At 42.0% G+C, this 13,495-nt stretch overlaps 1 protein-coding gene across 3 annotated transcripts in view; it reads right to left on the reverse strand.

Moving 5' to 3' along the window:
- NWD2 (NACHT and WD repeat domain containing 2) overlaps positions 1–13,495 on the reverse strand; it is a 134,335-nt gene that overhangs the window by 10,875 nt on the left and 109,965 nt on the right. The window lies entirely within an intron of this gene.

Here is a 13,495-nt window from a genome sequence, read left to right on the forward strand (position 1 = left end):
GCAAAAAGAACAGGAGTACTTGTGGCACCTTAGAGACTAACAAATTTATTTCAACATAAGCTTTCGTGGGCTACAGCCCACTTCTTCAGATGCATGCAGTGGAAAATACAGTAGGAAGATATAATGACCCAGTGGGAGTGGATGGGTCATTACACAAAGTAAAACTATTTCCCCATGTTTATTCCCTCCCCCCCCCACACTGTTCCTCACACCTTCTTGTCAACTGCTGCAAATGAACCATTCTGATTACCACTACAAAAAGTTTTTCTCTCTCCTGCTGGTAATAGCTCACCTTAACTGATTACTCTCGTTAGAGTGTGTATGGTAACACCCATTGTTTCATGTCCGTGTGTGTGTGTGTGTGTGTGTATCTATCTCCTTACTATATGTTCCATTCTATGCATCCGATGAAGTGGGCTGTAGCCCACGAAAGCTTATGCTCAAATAAATTTGTTAGTCTCTAAGGTGCCACAAGGACTCCTGTTCTTTTATTGCTCTTGGAGTACTCCAGGTGTTCAAAGTGGTGAAGAGCTGAACTCTAAGCAGTACTAATCTTTTCCTTTTACAGCCAGCTCTGTGCCACTACAGCGATCAAGCCAGGGCTGGATATGCCAGCTTTATGGTCAGACTCCGCCAATGGCAGTGTGGGACAAAGGAGCTGCACTGAACTGGAGAATCTGGCTCCTAGCCTCTCTTAGAAACAGTGAGAGGTTGTTATCTAAAAACATAAAAATCTTAAGTTTTCAAACATTTTGGCTGAGTCAGTCATTATAGACGTATTTTTAAGGTAACTTTCGTCCTGTTTTTGAGCACTGTCATCCTTAATGTTGTTCATAAAGCATGAAGACCTGGATTATGGCTTCCTTGACTTCTATGCCTTCCTCTTATTTTCGGCAGTTGAATGTATGTTTTCATTTTGATGAAAAGTCACATGGCATATTCAGCCTGATAACCATGTAGCCACCATTTAAATATTTTAATAATATTAGTAACAGCAACAATTACCCAGATTACAACTTTAGAAACACAAGCTGCTTCACTGACTTGTGAACTCTCATTAGCAGAAAATGCTGAACATATTTATCCAAATAGCCACCTGATGAATGAACGAATGAAAAAAAAGAAAAGAAAGAGAAACTGGTCAAAACTAACTTAAATATTCAGGTGCACCCATTTTCTGTATTAAGAGAAGAATTGTTTAAAATCTCAGAGCTGAGACTGTGGTAACTCAGAAGTTAAATTCTGTTACAGGAGGCCATGATGGAGTTATAACTCTTTTGGATAATATATTCCTGGAGGTAGCATCTCCCAGTATTCTACAGAATGAGCATTGGTCGCATAATCATATAGGAGATACAGCTCCAAATAGAGATGTTCAAATCTGCAGCTTGCTGAGATTAATTTTGGACACTATGGGTTGCTATTAAATATTAATATTTTATTATTATTTCTATATTAAACTCATGATTTCTTGGCCAAATGTCCTAAAATCTTTTCTGTGTTAGCCAAAAGTGATGGTTAATTTCTTATGTGAAAGAGGTTTTGTTTTGGACAAATGAATGTCTTCGTCCTGGCAGGCCTATTCTGAGTTATACACTCTGCTTTTACTCTGAACTTCAGCTGACTCTCATGTGTTATCAGTAAGCTTTAGCTGGACCGTAGCATATTATTAAATAATGGATTGTGTGTCCTTTAACTCTGGACCCTTAGGGAAATGTGTCCACATGTCCAGGAAGGAACTGATTGTAACTGGTACGGGGCAGATGTTTTCTGTGATTATTAAAATAATAATCTGTCGAAAGATGCTTTTAGTTTATCAGGATTTAGTCTAGCAGATTATTTCTTTTCATAATGACTTGGTTACACATATCTTTTTCAATTAATGAAATAATGGATGGTTGAACAGATGTTTTAGCCTATCAGTTATTGTGTGAACCAGATACCATGAAAAAAGTTCCTGGCCAATAGGTTATTTGCTGTGTTTCTTTTCTGTAAACTCACATAGTATATAAAGAGAGAACTTTTGTTATAGATGCATATTGTAGTGGAAAAAATGATGTAACTGACAAGGGATGCTCATAAATGCTCTAACTAATAAAATTAGTAACTGACAATGGACAAGGAGCATGTGGTATAGCAGGTGTGTTCTATAATCAATGTATCAGCAAAACATTAATGCATGGATTAATGGCTAAGCATTAAGAACTAACTGTGGTCACAAGTGGTCCCAGTAGTGATAAATTAGTTAGAAATATCATTGACTTTTTTATTGAAAGTAAGATCAAGCAAGAGAGGATTTTTCTTTGTTCTGAACAGTATCTAATAGGTCAGTTTGAGGGAGTTAGTCAGAAGTGAACTGAAGTAAAGCTGCAAAGAGTCCTGTGGCACCTTATAGACCAACAGACATTTTGGAGCATGAGCTTTCGTGGGTGAATACCCACTTCGTCAGATGCATGTAAAGCTGCCATCGCTTCTCCAGCTACAGAGAGTTGGCATGGTTGTTTCCTTTCTGTTTTCTGTATAGTGCTGTATTAAGGACTCATTGACTGTCATACTTAAACAAGCCTTCAACTGAGTTAATTATTTGACATCACATCTTATTAAATCCAGACACAACAGGGTGAAATCCAGGCCCATTGAAGTCAGTGGGAGTTTTGTCACTGACTTCAGTGAGGCCAGGATTTTACCCTGTATGCTGTGTTTGATTTAAATTCTTTTAGTGGATAGTTTATGTAAATAAAGATTTTGAGTTAAATACAATGAGGTTAAAGACACGGAGTAAATTAATGGGAGGGAAACAGACATAATTTGATATGACTCATTTAAGGAATCCTTATGCAGATACTTTTAGAAATGTACATGTACATAGTTGTGACCCCAACTGCCAACAGACAGAGGGCACGGGGGTGGTGTGGGGTGGTGGTGCACATGTTTTTCAGGGATCACTGGATTGGATATCTGCATATTATTTCACCAAAGGTGGCATGTGAGGTCTCTACCTGAATGGACAATATTTAAGGAGTTACGTATCTATATGGAAAATTATGTTCTTAAGGTCTTAGAGCTAAGGTAGATCACCAGGAGGTGACATACCTCAGAAATGTTCCTTTCAGGCAGGTGATGACAGACACCAATCTCCCTGTTCAGCCATTTGTATATTGTCTGCCTCCCACTGTATGCCTGTTTGCATACTGAATCACAGGCAAAAGAAGAGATTAAAAAATCTGCAAGAGAGAAAATCTACAGAATAAGCAAACAGGGGTAGGTGGGTCCTGTTTACGAATCATAGAATCATAGAATTCAAGATCAGAAGGGACCATTATGATCATCTAGTCTGACCTCCTGCAAGATGCAGGCCACATAAGCCGATCCACCCACTCCTTAAGCAAGCGACCCCTGCTCCATGCTTCGGAGGAAGGCGAAAAACCTCCAGGGCCACTGCCAATCTACCCTGGAGGAAAATTCCTTCCCGACCCCAAATATGGCAGTCAGCTGAACCCCGAGCATGCGGGCAAGACTCTCCAGCCAGACCCTCTGGAAAAAGGCTAACAATATCCTATCATTGACCCATTGTACTAATTACCAGTTGGCACTTTATTGACCTATTGACTAAGCCAGTTATCCTATCATACCATCCCCTCCATAAACTTATCTAGCTTAATCTTAAAGTCATGGAGGACCTTTGCCCCCACTGTTTCCTTTGGTAGGCTGTTCCAGAATTGCACTCCTCTGATGGTTAGAAACCTTTGTCTAATTTCAAGCCTAAATTTCCTGACTGACAATTTATATCCGTTTGTCCTCGTGTCCACATTAGCACTGAGCTGAAATAATTCCTCTCCTTCCCTGGTATTTATCCCTCTGATATATTTAAAGAGTGCAATCATATCTCCTCTTATCCTTCTTTTGGTTAAGGAAAACAAACCGAGCTCCTCAAGTCTCCTTTCATACGACAGGCTTTCCATTCCTCGGATCATTCTAGTGGCCCTTCTTTGTACCCGTTCCAGTTTGAATTCATCCTTCTTAAACATGGGAGACCAAAACTGCACACAATACTCCAAATGAGGTCTTACCAACGCCATATATAACGGGACTAGCACCTCCTTATCCCTACTAGAAATACCTCGCCTAATGCATCCCAAGACCGCATTAGCTTTTTTAACGGCCACATCACATTGCCTACTCATAGTCATCCTACGATCAACCAGGACTCCTAGGTCCTTCTCCTCCTCCGTTACTTCCAACTGGTGCGTCCCCAGCTTATAACTAAAGTTCTTGTTAGTCATCCTTAAATGCATAACCTTACACTTCTCACTATTGAATTTCATCCTGTTACTAATACTCCAGTTTACAAGGTCATTCAAATGAATAAAGACAAAGGATTTTTCTGATTATATGTTAGAGTGCAAAGTGAAACACTGAGTCCTTCATTGAAAAGACAAGCTGACAAGCCTGCTTGTCTCATGAAAGGAGGGTCCTAGCCAGCCTGGTTGTAAAGTGCTGTGAGGATTTTGGGTGACCAATACTCTGAGAGAGTATCTTGTTAATTAAGCATAAGGTCTAGAAAGCATGTTATGATTTTATTTTGTTACCATTTTTTCCCAATACTTTTACTTGCTACTATTTGAATCTCTATGCTTTGTTAAATAAACTTATACTTTATTTCACTAAACATATGTAGGTGCTGTATGTTAAGTTGAGCAGTGATCTGAGGTGGAACTGGTAAGCTGGGGTATACTTGCTTCGTTGGAAGCAGCGAATCTGTGAATTCTGGGTTTCCAGTGGACCAGGGGCTGGGCATTTCAGGGGGACACTTGGAGGGCTTGAGGGGTGGAGTGTGCCAGTAGCTAGTCTGTAGAATAGCTGAGGCCCAGAGGGGAGTGCTTGTGCTGCCCGCGGCTGGAGGAGTTGGGGAGCTGACCCACTAAGGGCAGGTACCTTAAAATCATCAGACTTGGTTTGATAGAAAGCTGGTTAGAGAAGTCATTCTTGCTCAGTCAGAAGAGTTAAATACTCATCATTCTGATGAAATGAGAACATTTTCATTATATAAATTTCTCTAGTTTGTGATAATTTCTAATTAGCCCTTTTCGTTGGAAAGATCCACATCTCATCCCACAATGGGGTAAACACATGGCAAAGTTTAGAAATTCATTCTCCTAATCTACTTTTTAGAATCCTAGGTTTTCTGTAGTTCTGCAGCTGCATAGTGTGACGTTCCCCTCTGGTGTTACCTGGACTCATGATCTGGAGGTCACTCCAATCCTCGACTCTGGGAGCCAGCCTTACCCTGCTCTGCTGTGAGAACCCCCACTCCTGGGCTGTTCACGCACAGCCTCTGGCATGTAGGCTGCTCCTCGGATTGTGCAACCGAATGACACTAGCCAATATCTCCAGTCCCAGACATGACCCTAGGAACCTCTGTCTTGCAGTGTCCAGTTATGCCCACTGGATGCTGCAAGCTTATAGGAGTTGGTCAGTTTAACAAAGAAGTTGATATATACCAGGCTTGTTATCCCAAGGGGAGTCTCTGACACACTTCAAACCAAACACACTGCTTCAGGTAGAATAAACAAACAAATTTATTAACTACAAAGATAGCTTTTAAGTGATTATAAATCAAGGCATAACAAGTCAGATTTGGTCTAATGAAATAAAAGCAAAACACATTCTAAGCTGATCTTATTTTCAATGCCTTTACAAACTTAGGCTTTGGCTACACTTGCATTTCAAAGCGCTGCCGCGGCAGCGCTTTGAAGCGCTAAGTGTAGTCAAAGCGCCAGCGCTGGGAGAAAACTCTCCCAGCGCTGTCCATACTCCACCTCCCTGTGGGGAATAACGGACAGCGCTGGGAGCCGCGGTCCCAGCGCTGGGGCTTTGACCACACTGGCGCTTTGCAGCGCCGCAATTTGCAGCGCTGCAGAGGGTGTGTTTTCACACCCTGCTGCAGCGCTGCATATTTGTAAGTGTAGCCAAGCCCTTAGATGCTTCTCACCACAGGCTCAGCCAGCCTCTCCCCTTTAATCAGCACGTCAGTCGCTTGGTGTGGTGTCTGTAGATGTAGGCGGAAGAGAGAGGAAGAGCATGGCAAACGTGTCTCCCTTTTATCATGTTCTTTCTTCCCTCTTGGTTTTGCCTCCCCCCCTCCTCTTCAGAGTTAGGTGAACATTATCTCACTGCAATCCCAAACTGCCGAAAGGAATAGGGGTGACTCACTCGAGAGTCCAACAGATTCTTTGGTTTCCACCTAGGCCAGCGTCCTTTGTTCCTATCAGGCTGGGCTGGGTTTGTCCCATATATTCCCTGATGAGGTGTGAACTGCCTCCCTGCTCTTGGACAGTTTTTTACTGGGCTTATTTTAAGTTATGAAGACACATTTTCAGCCTCATAACTATATATATATGAAATTAGAACCTATAACATTACTGTAACAACAATTACTATAACATCACTATAACAACAATGCTTAGTGTATCATGAGCCTTCTGAAGACACCTGACATGACAAACTTTGCATTGGATACCACACAATCATTTTACAAGGATGAACATGGGGGTGCTGGGTGTTCCCCCGAGGTACAGAGTGTCACACACAGATTAAGCAAGAAATAATAACCCTTCCTACTCTGCTGCTGCTGCTTCTGGAAAAAAATTGTCTCTGTCAGAGTGAAATTCAGCCTTGTGCAGATGGCCACTACAAAGCTTATGCACTATTGAAGTCCAGCCAGGGCCGGCTCCAGGCACCAGCAAAACAAGCAGGTGCTTGGGGCGGCATTCTGACACCAGTCATCATAGGTGCCGACCCCAGGGCATGGGGAAAAAGTGCCCTTACTGCCCCAGCTCACCTCCGCCTGCTCCCCTGAGTGCGCCGCCGCTGCTGTTCCACTTCTCCCCCCCTCCCTCCCAGGCTTGCTGAGCACGAAATGGCTGTTTTGCGCAGCAAGTCCCGGAGGGAGGAGAAGCTGGGCGGCAGGACACTCAGGGGAGGTGGCAGTGGTGGAGCGGAGGTGAGCTGGAGCGGGGGGAGGGTCCTCTACCCCTCGTTACTTCCTGTGCCCCACCACCCTAGCTCACCTCTGCTCTGCGTGCTCCGCTGCTCCGCTTTTCTGCCCTCCCTCGCCTGAGAGGGAGTGGAGCAGAGGTGAGCTAGGGCGGGAGGTTGCAGGGGGCCCCCAGGAAGCAATGGGGGGGGGAGAATGTGGCACGCCCGGGGGAGGAGGTGGGGTGGGGATATGGGGAAGGGGTTTGGAAGGGGTGGAGTTTGGGTGGGGCAGGGGAACACGAAAAGAAAAGGGGGGTGGCCAAAATTTTTTTTGCTTGGGGCAGCAAAAATCCTAGAGCCAGCCCTGAGTCCAGCGTAGGTGGTGCATAGGCCTTGTGATTTTCACCCTCTGCAGAACTCCACTGTATGGATTTTGCAGTTACTTTCTATGGCGATTATTAAATGAAATTACCAGGGCTGTACTTTTTCTGTATTTGGGCTCTGTAAGTTCAATGAGGAGTTTTGCCTGAGGAAAGATGATAAAATTGGGCCTTTCATTAGCAATATTAAAATGTCTAAGTGTCTGCTGCATTTTTATGTTATATTTAAGGCCGTAAGAAAAATCACAGGCCATGATTTTGTTGCAGAAACTGCAGCCTTTAACACACACTACCACTTTTCATAGTTGCTACAAATTTGAGGGAGTAGCATTTTGACCTGAGGCACTGGGTCGCAATATCACTCATATTTGTGTTTTTCATGGGTTTTATTTTGGTTTTTAAACTTTTTTTTTATAGTACTTGAACCGACCGCACCAAAATCCCAACTGTAGCAAACTGTGGCTGCAACTTTTGAACCAAAAACCATAACTTTCATACAGCCTTATATGCACATTATTGCAGCCGACTTAATCAAGGTTAAGAATAACCTTAGTTAATTAAAGTTATTCTTAAGGAGTCTTTCCTAATGGAATCTGCACACTTCACTCTTCTCTGGTACACTCTGTATTGTTGTGTCTCCACTGTACTGGAAGTAAACAGAAAAAATTAAGCAGTCTTTTAAGACGAGGAGGCAGATTCTTTATTCTATATCTTATCTAAAACTATCATTGCAATGGACATTACCCAAACAAACAGTCATGCATCACTAGATCATCATTCTGACTAGTAGAACAAAGCACTAATAGAATGGGTGTGGATGGGTTATGAATGACTCTTAGCAATGGCTTTTTAATAAAGTTGAGGCATACATAGATTTTATTTAAAAGCTCTTTATTTTTAACTGAACGCTAATACAGTAGAGGGGACACATTTATTGCTGCCTGTCTTTATTCTGTGGATGGCATTGTCAGTACCTAGTGTGACCGAGTTCCTCCTCTGCCTTGATGGGTCCTGCGCTTATTGGCAGATTTGCTTGCCTCAGAGATTCACAGCAGCCCTCAGTTTGGCCACTTTTGCTAGGGGCTCAAACATGCTGTTCACTCAGTTAACCTCATCACTGGCCAGCATGGGGAAAAGGGAGGAGAACAATCCCCGCAGTCTCTGCTGACCCATCTAATGGGTTGTGGGATAGGCCAAGGACCTTCTCCTCTGGTGGGACCCACAGTCCAGGTCACCTCCTCTTGTCTCAAATAGGGATTGCAATTGTCTACAGTGTCTCTTGTAACAGCTGCGTGACAGTTACAAGTCCCTGGGCTACTTCCCCATGGCCTCCTCCCAGCATCTTCTTTATCCTCACCACAGGACCTTCCTCTTGATGTCTGGTACTTCAGACTCCAGCAGTATGCCTAGCTCTAGCTTTTTTGCTGCCCCAAGCACAGCAGGCAGGCTGCCTTTGGTGGCGTGCCTGCGGGAGGTCCCCCGGTCCCATGGCAATTCGGCAGTGGGTACGCCGAAGCCGTGGGACCAGCAGACCTCCTGCAGGCAAGCTGCCGAAGGCTGCCTGACTGCCGCCCTCACAGCGACCAGCAGGGCACCCCCTGTGGCTTGCCGCCCCCGACTTTCGCTTGGAGTGCTGGTGCTTGGAGCCACCGCTGCCTACTCACTCTCAGCTTCTTGTGCCTCTTGCTCCCAGCTCCTCACATGCACCTCACTAACTGAAGTGAGGTCCTTTTTAAAACCAGGTGCCCTGATTAGCCTGCCTGTCCTAATTGATTCTGGTAGCTTCTTACTTGGCTCCAGGTGTCCTAATTAGCCTGCCTTAATTGGTTCCAGCAACTTCCTGATTGTTCTGGAACAGCCCGTTATCTTACTCAGGGAAAAGGGACCTGCTTAATCTGAGGGTAATATATCTACTTTCTATCACTATCCTGTAGCCATCTGGCCTTACCCTGTCACACTAGTTATGTGACTGATGTCACTTGAAAAAACAGCCACAGGAGAGAAGGAATAGTATTTGCCCACCAAAATGTACATACAAAAGAGCATCCTCCATCTGTTATGGCGATAGAGACCAGTCAGTAAAATGAGCATACAAGAACAGAAAGCTTGTGCCACTCTGTATGAAGTCAAGCTTTCTTTGTAGAAGCATTTCCCTACCCCCTGCGTTGGCTGAATAATGGAGAAGCTTTAAAGTTAGTCTGAAAAGATAATATGCATTCTGGCCAGAGAGCAATGCAATTTACCACGGAAGTAGCAGCAGTTGGGGGTGAGAAGGAAAGGGAAATCTGAGTGAACTTACAGCATGGTGAAAATCTGCAGCCCAGGACAACAGGGCTGGCTTTGCTGATGTTCTGTATTTAGGATAACCTGGAGCCAACAGCTACAGGGCAACAACAAAAGTGAACAACACACTGTGTGAAGAGACTGTGTGTGAATGAACATTCCATCACTTAAGAGCAGGTGGCCGAGGGTGGAAGGGAAGCTACTTAAGGGTAAACCCATATAGATACCCCATTTCCATTAGAATGTTTTCCCAAGGTCTTCTCAAGTAGATGGAGGAACAGGAGCCAGTTGCAGTGCACATTGTAGAGCTAGGCTGCTCTATTCTTATGCCCACTATAGTACAGAATATTTGTAAAAGGGAGGGCAAGTGGTTGTCTAAAAAGGGAATCCTCTGTGGAATTCTGGGTTCCTTTGTGGTACAGGCACATTGAAAAAAACCTCTCGGAACTGGATTACTATTAGATGGCACCATTTTAAAGTGTGGGAATGGGAGTGCTCCTGATCTATATTTAGCAACATTGCCAATTAGTGTGGAAAGAGAGTACTGCAGTCTCAGATAAGTCATTATTTCTTCATCTGTATTGCTGTTTGTCTTCTCTTCACTTTCTCTGTTTTAGAAAAGAAGTACTCTTTTTGTTATATAAATAAATAACAATAACTATACTAATGGTGTTGTATTCCTCTGGCTTCCTTCTGTGCTCACTGGGTTTAAAAAAAATCAAACTAAGAAGGGGGTGGAGAGAGACTGGAAAGGTGCAAAGAGTGAACTGGCCAAATACAGTGAGAACTAGAGGTCCATAAAACTGGTATTCAGTTCTAGGCATATCATTTCAGGATAGGGCAATGTAAGGCCCTGAGATCTTATGCAATAGCCAAATTCTTGCCAAGGTGTCAGTAAGAGGCTAGCTGTGGTGTGGTATCAATACCTGACTCCAAGTGTCCACTTGGAAAAAAACCTTCTAGATAAAGAGCATTGTTTCGTAAAGAGCATGTTTTCTAATCACTCCAAACAAGTCTGAATCTACAATCCAGTTTCCAGACAATAAATTTCATGGTGACAGTGTGAGTCATTGAAAACAACATTTGTTCCATTTTCTGAAGGATGATATAAATAACCAACATCATTTTTCTTAAAGAAACAAATGTCAGATCCCAATATGAAAAGCAGATGGTACAATGCATAGCCTTGTAAAGAGAATGGGGTTCAAATGCTGCATTAAGTCACATACAAAAATTAGTTTGGTGCCCTCATCCAAGTCCCTATAGGACATTTCTCCACAGTGACACCCTGCTCACGATCCACTGTAGTCGTTAGCACAAACAGCAGTCTCTGCTAAAGAAAGTCCAAGGACTATAACAGGTATTCAGTAGACTGGAAGCTTGCACTTTGCTTGCCTGCACCTTGCCTAACTTTAGCCAATGATGTCTTTCAGTTTCCTTAAGCACCAACATAAGATGCACACAAGAAATACCCCCACTCTACTTTCTAAAAATCCAACTTCTTCTTCCTACCAGGATGTAATATTGTATAATCAATCAGATCCTGAGCTGCTATAAACATACATAGCTCTACACCACCTGAGGATCTGGCTATACAAATATAATCTAATGCTACACCATATGTACAAGTACGAAAATAAATCAATATAGTTCGACAAAGATTTTTCATGTTTGATGCCTCCTCATATTAAGTCCACAAAAAAAAAAAAGAGGAATACTCATGGACAGCCCCTGTGATGATTCAAACAATACATGTTATAGTATTGATATGACAGTGTTTTGTGTGATTGACAACTATAGAAAACGAGTATTTTTTAAAGGGAAACATTATTAAGAATATTTGTCCTACCTTATATACCAGGAGGCATCTTAATATGCAGAATCATGAATTAAATCTCACACACGATAACTCATTAACTTTTAATAGCAAAACAACAAATTACAGAATCATTAAATTGGAGGTGATTGAAATGTTTAATGTTGCCAGGGTGACCAACATGCATAAAATCCTCAGCAACCAATTGTATCTAGCATAATTAACATAAACGGTAATATAATGCCAAGAACAACCTCAGCAGTAGCTCTGTTAGCTTTGTTAAGCCTGGGGCCAAAGCGACCATTAAAGGAAGATTAAACAATTATTTAGATCCAGATGGGAAATGTTTTTCTTCCCATTCCACATGGTGTATGAATATACTCACATTACAGACACACTCCTAGTCACAACAGAAGGAACAAAACTGAAATGATTTGAGTTTGCTCTTCAGTCATGACAGATTCAAGTGCATGTGTGTAATTATTTCAGACACTTCATCACCAAAATGTTCGCCGACATTTATACTAGCAGCTTTTATGAATGCAGAATCAGCGTGACTTTTAGGTTAACTTGCAGTTCCCTGAGATCCTTCATGTACATGAAGTTTAATAAGAACTGTTATGTCACAGGAAATTGTACCAGTTTCTAATTAGCTTCATTCATTTAATTTTTGAGGAAATGATGCAGTAAGACCTGCAAACCAAGCCAGTTTAACAAGCTAGGTTTCCCCATGATCTGTGTAGTAATCTCAGAAACTATTTATTGTAAACACTGTAATTCCTTGCTTCACTACTAAAAGAGAAAGTGTCAGATTCAGTGAATACCCAGTTTTGTTAATGTTGGGTGGATTGGAACAGGAGCTAAAATTGGTGATCTTCTGCTGGACCTTATAGGTAAGTAGCAGGGCTGGCTCTCAGTCTTTATGATGCTCTGAATTTGGCACTGAAAATGGACACAATTCGTTTTTTCCACTGGTTGCCTGTGTCTCTTTTCACAGAAATATCATGGTTTCCAGCTCTCTTTTCATGGAGACTGTTAACTTTTTTATGGGATACTATTCTAAGAAATCATACTTGGAGGAATCAAATATAATTGGTTAATTTTTATAATCTTCCTATTATCTAAAGGCAAATAATACTTTTAACAACAATCTTGTGTCAAGTAGCCATTTTGCTCTGAGAAATGTGTTTTGATTACACTGATGTTTATCATGATGCTCACTTATTTATCACCAGACAGCCTCACAAACATCAGTGCAATCAAAACATATTACTTGGCATCACCAGGGGTGTGTGTGTGTGGGGGGGGGGAGATAGGTAAACCTCAACAATGCTGCAAAAATGGTTATTAATACAATTATACTTTATTGTGATAATTTTTGGTAATTGTAAATCTGCCTTTGCCTTTACTGAAGTTTAGAAGATTTTTGTAATTACAAATTCATACATGTGCACACATGTGGTGTTTGGAAAATTACCGTTCTTATGCTTATGTTTTTAGCTATTTATTTTACTGAATGAAATATTCAAGCCAATTAGAGAAACTCCTAGGAAATCTTTGCTTTCTCCCAATTAGTAAGAGGCATGAAAAGCTTCAAGGAGAAGACCTCCTCCCCTGGCCATATAGCTAATACTTATCACTTTCATGTCCAGTTGCAGATTCTGGAATGCAGTTTTTCAATGACTATTTTGTTGTAATATTCTATGTAGTTTATGTGATGTTAGCACTATCTGAATATTAGTTATTGTGATTTTTGTTTTTGTATAGAGGGTCTGGTAGGAGTTTTTAACTGTGAGTGAAGCTACTGTAGACTAATATTGGGAATTGTCTGGTTAAAAGCAAACACCTAACGGGAGTGTCATCTTGAAGAGCCAGACGCCTCCCCTTAGTTAAAGAAAATTTTCTAGGATTTCAGAGAACAGAGATGTGTAGCACCCGGTTTATCAAGGACACAAAAGCTAGGTCAGGAGCCTCTTATCATCCCTTTTCCCCTCGTTCCCTGCCCTCAAGTAAAAAAAAAACAAAACAAAAAAAAACC

Source organism: Mauremys reevesii, linkage group 5 (assembly GCF_016161935.1).
Source record: "Mauremys reevesii isolate NIE-2019 linkage group 5, ASM1616193v1, whole genome shotgun sequence".
NCBI classification, from domain to species: Eukaryota; Metazoa; Chordata; order Testudines; family Geoemydidae; genus Mauremys; species Mauremys reevesii.